Source organism: Arachis ipaensis, chromosome B09 (assembly GCF_000816755.2).
Source record: "Arachis ipaensis cultivar K30076 chromosome B09, Araip1.1, whole genome shotgun sequence".
Lineage (NCBI taxonomy): Eukaryota > Viridiplantae > Streptophyta > Magnoliopsida > Fabales > Fabaceae > Arachis > Arachis ipaensis.
Window position 1 is genome coordinate 4,955,087 of NC_029793.2, and position 14,115 is coordinate 4,969,201.

A 14,115-nucleotide genomic window follows, 5' to 3' on the forward strand; every position below is an offset into this window, starting at 1 on the left:
TAATATATATTATATATTAATTATTAATATAAAAATCGTTAAATAAAGTATGTTGAGAGTAGTAAAGAAAGTTTCCAACAAAAGTCACAAGAAAACAAAGTTCAGTCCAACCAGATAGTTACATGTTGAATTTTCTATTTTTGGTCTTGATTCCTTTCTTCTTTGTTCTGGTTTTTTGGATAACAAGTCTTGAGGCTTTTTTTTCATATTATAAATAGACCTTTTCTCTTGTGTAAAATTAAACCAGAACATTTTTATGCAATAATATCACACTTTGAATTTACAAGTTCTTGTTTAATTCTTCTTAGTCTTCTAGTTTACATTTTTTTCTGCATAGTTTCTATTAAAAAATATTGTTTATACAAGATTCCGCACATTTTTTTAGATATTAAATAAAAATTAGTGTAATCTTTTAATATTGAAAGCTACGATGTTTTACAAAATTTTGGGAGCAGTAGAATTTGTAAAATTAAAGATGAATTTTTAGAGCAAATTTTTTTGTTACAACAGCAATTCGCGAGGAAGAATTGCTTTTTAAATATTTATAAAGACAACACGCGTATTTTATATTTTAAATATATTTTATATAAATAATTGGTTTAGATATAATTTTTTATTTATCTTTATTAGCAGGGCTGATAGATTTATTACCAAATCAGAAACGTACAGGTCTCTGTCGAAATCAATGTACGGTTTTGTGTCATTGTTTACCATTATTGCATGATGTCTAGGATTCTACACATCACAATAACTCAAATTTGGAGGGGCCGACAAAATTTCCCACTTGCTAATATACCTATTTTAATTTATTAAATATTATATTTTGGTGAGTAAAGATGAAAAGAAAAAAAAAATAAAAAGAAAAGAGAAAAAAAAGAGAAATTAGGCTAAATTAATTGGCCGAATTTATATTTAGTCTAATTAAATGACTAAATTATTTTATGGCTCGTCTATTTCATATTCTGATCTATGTTCAAATACATAGTTAATTGTTCTTTAAATTAACATGACGCTAATTCTCTAATTTCAATTTATAGTCTTTTGAATTTTAGTTATCAAATTTCACTCCAAATAGCATCATCAAGATTTTTTTTCATGCACTTTGAAAAAAGATTTTAAACAATTTGTTAGCATCATCAAGATTTTTCATGCACTCCAAAATAGCTTGCTACTTCTCATCTCCTCCCCCTCCCTAATTATAACATGTTAATAATAACTGCACTTTAATAATAACTGCACTTTATTATATTATGAGAAATGATAAAACGTCAATTCACTTAGTCAACTTAAATAATTTATTTAAAAATATAATTTTAAATAATTAAAATTAGATAACGTAATTCTTTTCTGAACGTATACAAAAAATATAATAATACAACTGTTGCGTCAAGGTAAGGAGCTCTCTCATCACGTTGTCAGGCCATCGACGTCAACCAACTAGCATTGTGCAGCTATTGTGTCGGCTGCCTCATTTCGGCACCGTCGCCGATGTAGCGAGTTCTCACCGCGAGTGGCGCATGCAGATCCTTCACGTCAAGCTTCGCGTGCGTATCATTGACATGATTGGTCTCTTTCCGTGGAGCTGTTGTTGCTGCATCGCCGTTCTTTGCATCGGCGCTGTGTTGAAGTTGTATAATTTTTGTATGAATTGAGGTGTAAGATTAAACGTGTATGTTATATGGAATTTGGATACCTTTTTTTCATGCAAGTTGGATGTTTTTTTGGGTGTTGTGTAGTGTTTTTTTAGCATGAAATTGGAAAGTTATTTCACTTATTTGGGTATTGCGTTTGTAAATGTTTCCTTCATGATTTGGTGGCTTATTTGTTGGTTCACTTAACTGTATTTAGATGTTTTTGACGTTATTGAGTTGGAAAACGATGACACTATATTGAGTATAACTAAAAGAAACATCTGAAATATAACAAAAGAAACCTCCAGAAATATAACTAAAGAAACATTCAGAAGTCTAACAAAAAAAACATCTAGAGTCCAACAAAAAGAATCATCCCAAGTGTAACAAGAAATCATCCAAAGGAATTTCCAACACAGTTAACAACAAATAATTCGGATTCATATAACATAACACAACTCATAAACATTTTTTTCAACATGTGAAAGAAACATCCAGTAACTATTAGTGAAAAACATCCTCGTGGCGCAGTGTTGAGACAAACGACAGGAGATGCTACGCGTGGTTGTTGACGTCATTGTCAGCATGGAAGATGATAGGCATTTGCTTCGTCAAGAGAACGGTGGCCACCGGGTTGCAAGGGAGGATGGCGTGCGTCGAGTTGTGCGGGACAACGACGACGCTCAGAACTCCATTCCTTGGCGCCATGGTTGTCATCATCGGCGGCTTGAGGTGCAAGTTGTTGCTCCAACAGGAGAGTCATCGGCACCGGTGAGAGGCGACGGTGTTTCTGCGGGAAGTGGAGGCACAACGTGAGTGGGAGGGTGGAGAGGAAGGAGAGTGGGTGTGTGGATGTTTTTTGAATTTGTACATTGTGTGAAATTGAAAATGAAACTAGGGTTAGGTTTGAGTATGAGTTTGAAATGGTTTTTTGTCTTATTAAATTTTTTTATTGTAACCTATACCTTAGTTGATAGAATTGGTTGCATTGGTACCGTAGTTAATTGCCTAACAAAATTGTTATTGAAAGGTACCAGGTCTCAGAGAAAAAGGGAAGAAGAGCAGAATTGAAGGCATGTGTGTATTGATTGTGAAAACATGAACTAAACTGCTTTACACATAAGCTTTTGGTATTTATAGTCTTGGCTGAACCTTCTAGTATAACTAACTTGACCTGTGATAGCTAGCAACTAATTGAACACTAACTGTAACAGAAAACTAAATCTCACAGCTTAACAAACTAACAAGCTAATTAAAAGGTACACTGAAAGGCAGAAGGGAAGCAGAAGCAGAGTTAAAGCAGAAGCAGAGTAAGCTAGCTTCTGTTTGACCTCTAACATTATCTCTAGTTTTCTTCTCTTGCTGCTTCTGAAGAGGAATGACATACTCTGAAATCTCCATTATCATCTCTAGTTTCCATTTGCTGTTGTACAAAGAAGAGGAAGAAGATCAGTTCTGATGGTACTCTTGATCACTTGCAACTTGTTGTTGATAACTGATATTGAGTTTGCTTCTAAAATGTAGAAAAGCCTCAGATGGGATAGCCTTTATGAAGACATCAGCTACTTGCATAGCTCCTGGGATATGACTTACTTTAATTTCTTTCCTATTAACATGATCTCTAACGAAATGGAGATCTATTTCAAAATGTTTAGACTTGGAATGCAAAATGGGATTTGCTGCTAGTAACACAGCACTTAAATTGTCACAATACAACATTGGTACTTCAGAAACAGGAAGTCTTAATTCAACCATCAAGTTTCTCATCCAAACCAATTCTGTCACTGTATCTGCCATGCTCCTATACTCAGCCTCAGTGCTTGATCTAGCCATAGCTGTTTGTTTCTTCGATGCCCAGGAAACCAAGTTAGATCTAAGGAATACACAATATCCACTGGTTGATTTTTGATCATCTGGGTCACCAGCCCAGTCAGAATCACTGTATGCAGTGATCCTCATAACAGTGTCCATAGTGATGTCCTTCTTTATATGCAGGCCATGGCTTACAGTGCCATTTAGATACCTCAACACACGCTTTACCATATTCCAATGTGAGTGTAGAGGAGATTGAACAAATTGAGCAAGTTTGTTGACACAATAGCAGATTCAGGCTTGGTAATAGTTAAGTACTGCAGACTTCCTATGACAGACTGATAAAGGCTTGGATCATTGAAGCTTGATCCTCCAAGAGCTTAGATTTTGGTTGTAGAAGGAAGAGGTGTGTGACAGGCTGTGCATCCTACCATGCCAGCCTTCATCAATTCTTCAATGTATTTCTGCTGTGTGAACACTAAACCTGCATCTTTAGTCTTGATGACTTGAATCCCAAGAAAGTAATGCAGATCACCCAAATCCTTTAGAGCAAACTTAAAATTCAGCTGCTGTATGACTTCCTTAACAGAATTGGCTGATTCACCTGTTACAATTATGTCATCTACATACACAAGGACATATGATTTTATATTGTTTCTGTTGCGAACAAATACTGCTATGTCTGACTTGGTTGGTGCAAATCCAAGGTCTTTTAACCCATTTGCAAGCTTATGATACCATTCCCTTGGAGCCTGCTTTAGCTCATAGAGAGGTTTAGTCAATTTGGATACTAATGAGGGATCTTCTTGCTCATAGCCTTGGGGTTGCCTCATGTACACTTCCTCAATGAGATCCCCATGTAAAAAGGTATTGTTCACATCCAACTGCCTTATTGTCCAGGATCTTGACAAGGCAACTGAGATCAACAGTCTTATTGAGGTAAGCTTGACTCCTGGGCTGTAAGTTTCTGTGAAGTCAGAGCCTGGCTTTTGAGCAAAGCCTTGAGCAACCAACCTAGCCTTGTACTTCTGCAGGGATCCGTCTACATTATATTTAATTCTAAACACCCATTTACTTCCAATTGCATCTCTATCTGGAGGGAGTTTGACCAGCTTCCATGTGTTGTTCTTGAATAATGTCTCGTATTCGACATCCATTGTTGTTTTCCACTCAGAGATTTTTAGTGCTTGCCTGACACTTCTTGATTCTACACTTGCCAAGAAGAGCTTAGGCTTGACTATACCAGCCTTGCCTCTTGTTACCATTGGGTGAGAGTTTTGTATGGGTGCTGTGTGTATAGGTTCAAGGACAGTAATAGGTAGTACAATTTTAATGACATTGATGGGAATAGGGATTGGAACTTATGAGGTTGCTATAGGGACTTGCTGGCTGACTTGAGGGTTAAGTGACTACAGGGGAGTGGTATTGTTGCTTGTTGCAGGCTTTTGTTGACTATTTGAAGAGTTGGAGTTGGTTTGATGGTGAAGAGGTCTGAGGGTGGCTATCAGCAAGAGTAAATTTTAGGAGTCTTGGAATTATTGGAATTGAATTTTGAGCTGCTAAGGCTGCTGGTTGATTGTTGTTGAGGGCTTGTTTGTAAGGGAATTGGTCTTCAAAGAATACTACATTTGGAGTGATGATGACCTTTCCTTGTTGGGTGAGACACTTGTACCCCTTGTGTGCAGTTCCATATCCAATGAGTTTACAAGAAAAGGACCTAAATTTCAGTTTGTGCTTGTTATAAGGCCTTTTGGTGTGAAAAACATAAACAACCAAATACTCTGAGACTTTCATATGAAGGTGGCTTTCCAAATAGCTTCTCAGCTGGAGATATACCACTTAGGACAGGTGTTGGGAGTATGTTGATAAGCTTGAAAGCAGTAGTGAAAGCTTCTCCCCAAAACTTTGTAGGCAATGAGGCTTCTGCTAGTAGAATGAGTCCCATTTCTACCACATGTCTGTGCTTTCTCTCATCTGAGCCGTTTTATTAGTGAACATGTGGGAAAGAGAACCTATGCACCACTCCTTTACCCTGTAAACTTTTTGACAAGCTAATGTACTCAGCAGCATTATCACTTTGCAGTGATTTTAGTTTAGTGTTAAGTTGCAATTCAACCATTTGTTGGAAGTTGTCAAAAACGATTTTCAACTGAGCTCTAGACTTAATTGGATACAACCAGGTAAACTTTGAAAAGGCATCAATAAAGTTTACAAAATTCCAGTTTTTATTTCTATCTGGAAAGGGAGCAGGCCCCCAAATGTCTGAATACACAAGTTTCAAGAGGTGTGTGTACATTGTTTGTGAAGAAGGAAAAGGTAATTGGTGTGATTTTCCTACACAAGAAGCTGAGTAGTTAATCTTTTCGGGTGAGATAGGGATTTTGCAGGTTTTTAACACTTTTGAGAGTACAATATGATTTGGATGGCCTAATCTGGCATGCCAAAGTAGGGACTCATCCTTATTTCTTACTGTAGAGACATATGCAGCTAGTATTTGTGAGTTGTAAAGGTTAGCAAACTTATAGAGGCCTTTCTCTACTGTGCCTTGAAGCACAATCTCTTTTGTGTCTTTAGTCTTTATACAGCACCTATCATCATGGAATTCAAAGAAAATCTTGTTGTCACAACATAATTGATGTACACTTATCAAATTTTTAGTTATTTTAGGAACACACATCAACTTCCTCATATGTAGCAATCTAGAGCTCAGATTAGTTTTGAAACATGAATTACAAACAAATGAGATTTGCAAACCTGTTCCATTGCTGATTACAACTTGTTCTTTTCCACAATATTCTTCTTTCTCCATCAAATTTTGTTCTTCACGAGTCATGTGGTGTGTAGCACCCGAATTTAGATACCAATTTGGATCCTACACTATTGCTGGTGTTTGCAGAATGTTGCAGAAGTTAGCTTTTGGCTGAGCTAGCTGATCGATGTTACCAAGACTATATCCTTCTCTTCCATAGTCTTCTTCTTCATACTGATTCTCACTGTACCTGTACCAACAGGTTCTTGTAGTGTGTCTAACTTTGTTGCACAATTGGCACTGTGGCCTTTCATTTTCATATCCTCTAGCACCATACATTCTTCCTCCTTTGCTGGACTGACCTCTTCCATTTGTGAACTCTCCATCATTTGCTGAATCTTGTGTTGGCCTTCCCTCACTAGAAAAGCCTATAGCTCCTCTGAACATCCTACCTCCTCTTTCTCTGAATCCACCTCTGAAGCCTCTTCTTCTTGCTTGTGGATTTTGGTTGTAGCTTCTGAACTGTGCTATGTTTGCTTGCATAAACGCTTCAGGCTTTCTGAATTTTGCAGGCATGCTTTCATGAGCAAGCAGCAACGCTTCTAGTTCAGCAACCATTATACTTTCTGACCTGACATGTACTGAAGTGTAAATTGAGGAATACTTTTCTGTTAGGCTATTCAAGATTGCACTAACATGATCACTTTCTTTCATCAATTCTCCTACAGAAGCCAGTGCATCAATTGTGCCTTTAATCATTAGTACATACTCAGTTACAGATCCTCCAATTTGGAGACTGCTGAATTTGTTCTTTAATTGCATCACTTTAGCTTTGATTTGTGAGGAGAAGTGATCCTACAATCTTTTCCATACTTGCTGTGTATTTGTGCAACCTACCATCCTTGTAGTAAACGGCTTACTCATAGAAGCAAGTAACCATGACTTTAGAAGTGCATCTTGTCTTTTTCATTGTTGATATTTTGGATTTGTAGCTGTATCTGTTCCATTTTTTGAAGACGCGAACTGTGGAGGAACTCCTCTTCCTATAGTGTGGCTCAGCATATCGTTTCCTTCTATTGTTGAAATTGCTTGATCCTTCTATTGCAAGAAGTTGTCCTCGTCCAGTTTTATTGAGATTGGGGTAGCTATGAATCCTTGGGTCATGACTGTTCTTGGACCGTGATGTGTGAAGCTGTGAAGCAGAAAGGCTCTGATACCATGAAAAGTACCAGGCCTCAGAGAGAATTCAGAAAAAGAAAGGGAAGAAGAGCAAAATTGAAGGCATGTATGTATTGATTGTGAAAACGTGAACTAAACTGCTTTACACATGAGCTTTTGGTATTTATAGTCTTGGCTGAACCTTCTAATATAACTAACTTGACCTGTGACAGCTAGCAACTAACTGTAACTAACTAAACACTAACTAAAAGCTTCTGCTGAGTCAACAGGCTCACTAACTGTAACAAAAAATCGAATCTCACAACTTAACAGACTAACAAACTAACTGAAAGACACACTAAAAGGCATAGGGGAAGCAAAAGTAGAGTTGAAGCATAAGCATAATAAGCTAGCTTTTGTTTGACCTCTAACAATTATATTATTATACTTTTAATTGCAATAATCTCATATAATCACCTTCCTATATATTCTCACAAAATGCAATTTTCACTTATTTGCTAATCAAATTGAATTTGAAATTGGCCAATGAGTTATATTTCAAATGGTATAATCTTTCCATACTCACTTAAGAGGTCGCGAGTTCGAGTCTTCCTATCTTTGGTAAAAAAAAAAAAAGTTGAATTTGAAATTGAGTTAAATTTTCAAAATTAATTTTTTTACTTACCTTTATGACACATTTTTATTTTTAATATTGGGTTAATAATGGTATTTTTCTAAATTGTGATTTACTATGGTATTTTTTTAAAATGTGGGATGATTTAATTTACAGAGTATAAATCGGACCATCCGATTTCTAAGAGGTATAGAAATTGGACCGTCCGATTTCTGTACTCGGACCGTCCGATTTGTGTTTAAAAAATTAAAAAAATTTGGAGTACACAAATCATGTACTCCAAATTTTTTTAATTTTTTAAACACAAATCATGTACTCCAAATTTTTTTAATTTTTTAAACACAAATCGAACTGATTTGTGTACCCCAAATTTTTAAAATTTTTTAAACACAAATCGAACCCTCCGATTTGTGTACCTCCTATAATTTTTAAAAACACTAAAAATTATCATGTTAAGATATAACACTCCTCTTACTTCCATATCCAAATTTTTTAGCTCCTTTATGATTGGCATTTGGCCACCAAAGATCAGTATAATATATATACGCCACCCATCTGAAGGAGAATCTTGAATGTACCACGAATATTATTAGCATTAAACTCTTTGAGCTTCTTAGCACAGGCTCCACCTTGCAACAATAACGCATTGCCCATAGCATCCTCCCCAACTTCGACCACCATTTTACTCTTCTTTATTTTTAGTACCGTTTTATTTTATTTTCAAATGCAAAAACCCATTGATCCTGTTTCATTTTGAAATTTTTTTTTTTTTTTTTTTTTTTTTTAAATTATTTACTCATACTTTTTTTTTTCCCGGAAGATCCATCCTTGCTATATAAATTGCAAGAGTTTCGTATGTTTTAGGTTATTGGTACTTCGAGTCTTTATAGAGTTTGAATATTCGGATGTATTGTTAGATTTAAGTTTTAGTCTTTGTGCGGTTATGAATGTGTAAATATTTTGTGTGATTTTGGATTTTTTATATACATGATTAAAATAAAAAATAAAGACACACAGAAAAAAAGTTAGAGTAACTCTTATTATAAAAAAGACAATAAAGCTCATTTTTTATTTTAGTTATTATAAAAATATTATATCAAAACAGTATTTATTATGAAAGATGTAGATAAAGCATAATTATTCTATTAATGAGCTAGTCGAATGATTAAGAAAAGACCTTCAACTACAAACAACTAGCAATATATAACGAGTCACTTTCTGAAGTAAAGACTGCATGCAATTCTATGTATCTGAGTTCCCTTCTCACACATACATCAATAGAAGCTAATTTTGGGATATAGTTGTCACAAAAATCTATGTATATATTTGTAAAGAATTAATGAATTAATTATAGATTCCGACTTTCGAAAAGATTCATGGCGGTTACTTTCATACATCGTTGCAACTTGCTAGTACCTCAAAAAAATCAAAAGTTCAAAATAATTAAAACCCATATAGGACCACCCACATATGTATATATACCAAAGAGGATGATGTAAATAATTAATGTGGCTTAATAAGTATAATAATCATAAAAAGAGCCTAAGTGCATTTTTTATTTGAATCACTGTCACTGGAATCTATTGTGAATGCATATCAAAGCCAGTTGGATCTTCAATAATCTTTGAAATTCGAAGAATAATAATGAACTACCTACGAAGAAGTAGTTGGGGAATTGCATTGCCATCAACATCGATTAGGTTATCTTCATCATCACCAGACAGGTATGGGAATTATTATTGTTCAATTGACCTGGATTTCGACATATATATGCGACACTACCACTAGGCAAGTGGTAGTGTATGTATAACATTAATTTCTAATATTTATTGATAAGTTTATTAAGGATGATGCTCCTGTAAAGACGCGTAAAACGTCTTTTTATAAAGACACTTATGTGTCGCGTTATTATTGGACGTATTAATAAGTCGGTTATTTTTTAATTTCTTAACAAATTAGAATAAAATTGATTTTTTATAACAATTACAATAACAATAAACCCAATTGTTATCAGATCTGGTCAAACTGACCAATTTACATAACCCATTGGATCATGATTTTTTTTTAAACAAAAATTAGGAATATATTTATCTTTTTATCAAAAAATTTAAACATGATTCAGTTTAGATTGTGTAAATCGATCGGATCAAATCAGATATAATAATTATAATGCAGACAATTGGGTTTATTATTGTTGCTATAATAAACAAATTTTATTCTAAATTATTAAAAAATAAATTATTAATCGGTTTAATAAAAATATCCAATAATAACAAGACACATGTAAACGTTTTAAAAAGAAATATTTTTAATGCCTTTACCGAAATGGTCTCCATTTATTAATTGTTAAACTTTTTAAATGAGGCTGACTAGTTAAAGGGGCAAGAGAAGAGGTTAATCATTAATTTTGTGTCTCAATTCATTGTAATTTACTAATTTGGGCCCTTTATTTATAGGTGATGGTGAATGTCTTATCTTATCTTATTTGGCTAAGATAAGGGAGACGTTTGAATCCGAAAGTCGGTTAGGAATCTGAGAATGCCGTTTTCGGGCCTTCTAGAAGAGGGGAACGGGTTGGACCCGGGGAACCGGTGTTTGGTTCGGTCTTGGATCCAGGACGGTGGACCGGATCCGTAACAGTTGCCCTCGCAGCGGGAGAGCGAACAAGGTCGGTCTGTCGCTGAAAGGCGCGATGCTTGACCGTGGGCTTCAGTTTGTCTCGGGAGTTCGTTTGGTTTTTTGGAGGGAGATCGGTGTCTCGGCTCCGGTTTCGCTGAAGGCTCGTCTGACCGTTTTTTGGTTTGACGTGACTCCTCCGATTTCGCCGCGTCTGTTGCGTTCTTCGAGGCTTTATTAGTTTCTTTTTTCGAGGGAGGGTCATTAATTGTGAAGGGACGCTTTCCTTCTTCTGCCCCTACTAGCTTTAACTGTGCCTAGGGGCAATTGTGTCTTTTCACCCCTCTCTTTGAAACCGTTTTGGATTTTTATTTCAGTTCCCTCGCTCGTTTCACTTTCTTTTTTCTTTTTCCGTTCTCTTCTGAAGAAATTCTATCTGAACAGAAAGTCTCCTCCTTTCTCTGTGGTTTTTCGTTTTTTGGTTTTTGCTTGCTGCTTCTGCTTTTCGAGCTTTCTCAAGTGTTCCTTCTACATTACCAGGTTAGCACGTTTCGCTTATTTTTTCTTGTTATTTTGTGAATGCTGCTCTGTCTTTTGCCATGCATTGCTCTGCCTGTTTTTAGTTTTGCGTTGAACTAGTTTCTTTGGGGGGGTAGTTTTTGAGTTTTTGGAGGGGCTGAGCACCGCCGTGTTCATTCGATGATGGCGGTGTACCGCCGTGTTGGTTCGGTAGTGGTGTGTAGGTTTCTGTCTTGCTTCTGTCTAGGGTTAGTAGGCTGATGGTGGTGCTCCTCCCTGTTTTAGGTATGCAACGGCGGAGAAATGAGGGTGTGGGAGCTCCAGTAGCCCCTTCCAGGGGCGTTCCCAATCGTTACGGTTGGGTGACTAGTGATGTATGGGGCGTTCCGTCGCGGATGACGGAGGATGACCTTCAGCGGCTCCGTGATCAGGGGGACATCTTTGGTGGTGGTGATGAGGAGGGGCGGTATGAGCTCGTCCTCCCGGATGCCGACGAGCGTGTTTGTTACTTGAATCTGCATTCCCCCACCGTTCCGGATTGGATGTGGGTTTATGAGTCGATGTTCACTCGGCTCGGCGTGCGACTCCCCTTCTCGCCGTTTGTTCAGGATCTGTTGAGTCGATGCTCCGTGGGGCCGTCTCAACTTCACCCGAACAGTTGGGCTGCTGTGCGTTCGTTTGAGTTGGTGTGCCGGTATCTCGACCTTCCGGCTTCCGTTCCTGTTTTTCTTTTTCTTTTCTTATGCACTCTCCCGACTAAGGAGGGGAAGCATAAGAAGGGGTATATGTCTTTCCGTGCTCAGCCTCATCGCCGTATTTTTGGCTTATTTGAGGATTCTTTTCATGGTTTTAAATGGGAGTATTTCAAGGTGCGTCCTGTCCAGGGGCACCACCCATTCTGGTTATCGCCGGAGGGCGTACGTCGGTTTCCGACATACTGGAATTTCCGAGCTGGCCCGTCGATTCTAACTAAATTCACCTACGATGGTTTGTCCCAGGAGGATAAGGATGTAGCCAACGTTTTGTGGCACTTGTTTGGTGAGCGTCCGTTGAATCCTCGGGACGTTATGGGGGATCCCGAGGCTTGTCGGGCGTATATTGGTGTGTGCCTTGTCTTCTTTTCCCGGTCTTATATGTTCTATTTTTCCCATTTTTGTAACTATGTTTGTTATTTTTGGTTTCTTTCAGTTGAGATGGCTGGTGGGCTGACTTCTCTGGCTAGGTTGAAGGCGACGATGGGCCGGGAGGAGCGATCTTCGTCTCCTTCTACCCCTGTCTCCAATCCTGCCGTGGAATCTCAACCGGTTTCTCAGGAGGTGATTTCCTCGGCTGCGCGGGCCGAGGTTCAAGTTTCCCCTGGCCCTGCGAACTCTCCTGAGGTTGTGGTGGTGACGGCTGCTGAGGCTTCTCGGAAGAGAAGGAGGCCTGAGGACCCGAGCAGCGAGACTTTTGAGGAGGAGGGTTTGGTGCCTAGTGTGATGGATCGTCGTTTTGATGCCCCGGGTTTCATTGATCAGCACTTGATGCCCGGTACGGAGCCTTATTTTGATGGCTGTGATGTCTCGTTTCAGGCCAAGTCAGTGTATCGTGCTCTTCTCCGCTCTGCTGTTGTTGTTCAGAAGGCTGAGCCCGTGATGGCTCAGGTTGGTTTATTGGACAAGAAACTTCGCCAATCTCAGGCTGAGGTGGCTAAGTTGAAGGAGGAACTCGAGGCTGCCGAGGTTGCGAAGGGGAAGGCGGTGAAGTCTTCTGAGGAAGCTGGGGCGGAGATTCTCCGGCTTTCCGAGGTTGAGACTTCACTTCTTTCTCAACTAGGTGAGGAGCGGCGCAAGGCTTCCGATGCGGGTTCCCGGGCTGCCGTACTTCTGGGAGAGAGGGGTCGTCGTCCCCGGCTACTCCTGTTTTTAATCCTGCCGTGGAGTCTCAGCCGGTTTCTCAGGAGGTGATTTCCTCGGGTGCGCGGGCCGATGCTCAAGTTTCCCCTGGCCCTGCGAACTCTACTGAAGTCGTCGTGGTGACGGCTGCTGAGGCTTCTCGGAAGAGAAAGAGGCCTGAGGACCCGAGCAGTGAGACTTTTGAGGATGAAGGTCTTGTGCCCAGCGTGATGGACCGACGCTTCGATGCTCCGGGGTTTATTGACCAGCACTTGATGCCTGGAACGGAGCCGTTTTTTGATGGCTGCGATGTTTCGTTCCAGGCCAAGTCGGTGTATCGTGCTCTCCTCCGGTCTGCCGTTGTTGTTCGGAAGGCTGAGCCTGTGATGGCTCAGGTCGGTTTGCTGGACAAGAAGCTTCGTCATTCTCATGCTGAGGTAGCCAAGTTGAAGGGGGAACTTGAGGCTGCCGAAGCTGCGAGGGAGAGGGCTGTGAAGTCTTCTGAGGAGGCCGGGTCAGAGATTCTCCGACTTGCCGAGGTTGAAACTTCGCTTCTCTCTCAGTTGGCAGAGGAGCGGCAGCAGGCTTCCGATGTGGGTTCTCAGGCTGCCATGCTTCTCGCCGAGTCGGAGGCTCTAAAGGCCGAGGTTGCTGCCTTGAGAAGGGAGAAGACGGAGTTACTAGCTGATGTGAAGGACGTAATTGCGGCTACCGAGGAAACGATGAGGGCTCAAGCTTCAGTGCTGGCTCCTGGTGTGGATATGTCCGTGATGGGGGCCTTCAAGACTGTTCGCGATGGCCAGATCGTTGACCTTGAGTAGCTTTTACTTTGTCTCTTTGGATTTTTTCTTTGAACTGTGCTTTTGGATATTTTCGGATGGCCGAGGGCCGTGTATTTTGATTTTGGAACACTTTATTTTCGTTTTAATGGTACTTATTGGCCGTTCGGGCCTTTTGTATGTTCCGTTGTGGTTTTTTTTTTTGGGCCGTCCGGGCCTATCATGTATTCCGTTTTAGGCTATTTCGTGTGTATTTCGTTTGTTTCCTCGGACCGTCGTTTGGTCGGGTTCTTTTGTGGATATCCGCGTGTTTGGGCCTGGGGGGTGATCAGTCCCCCAGTTG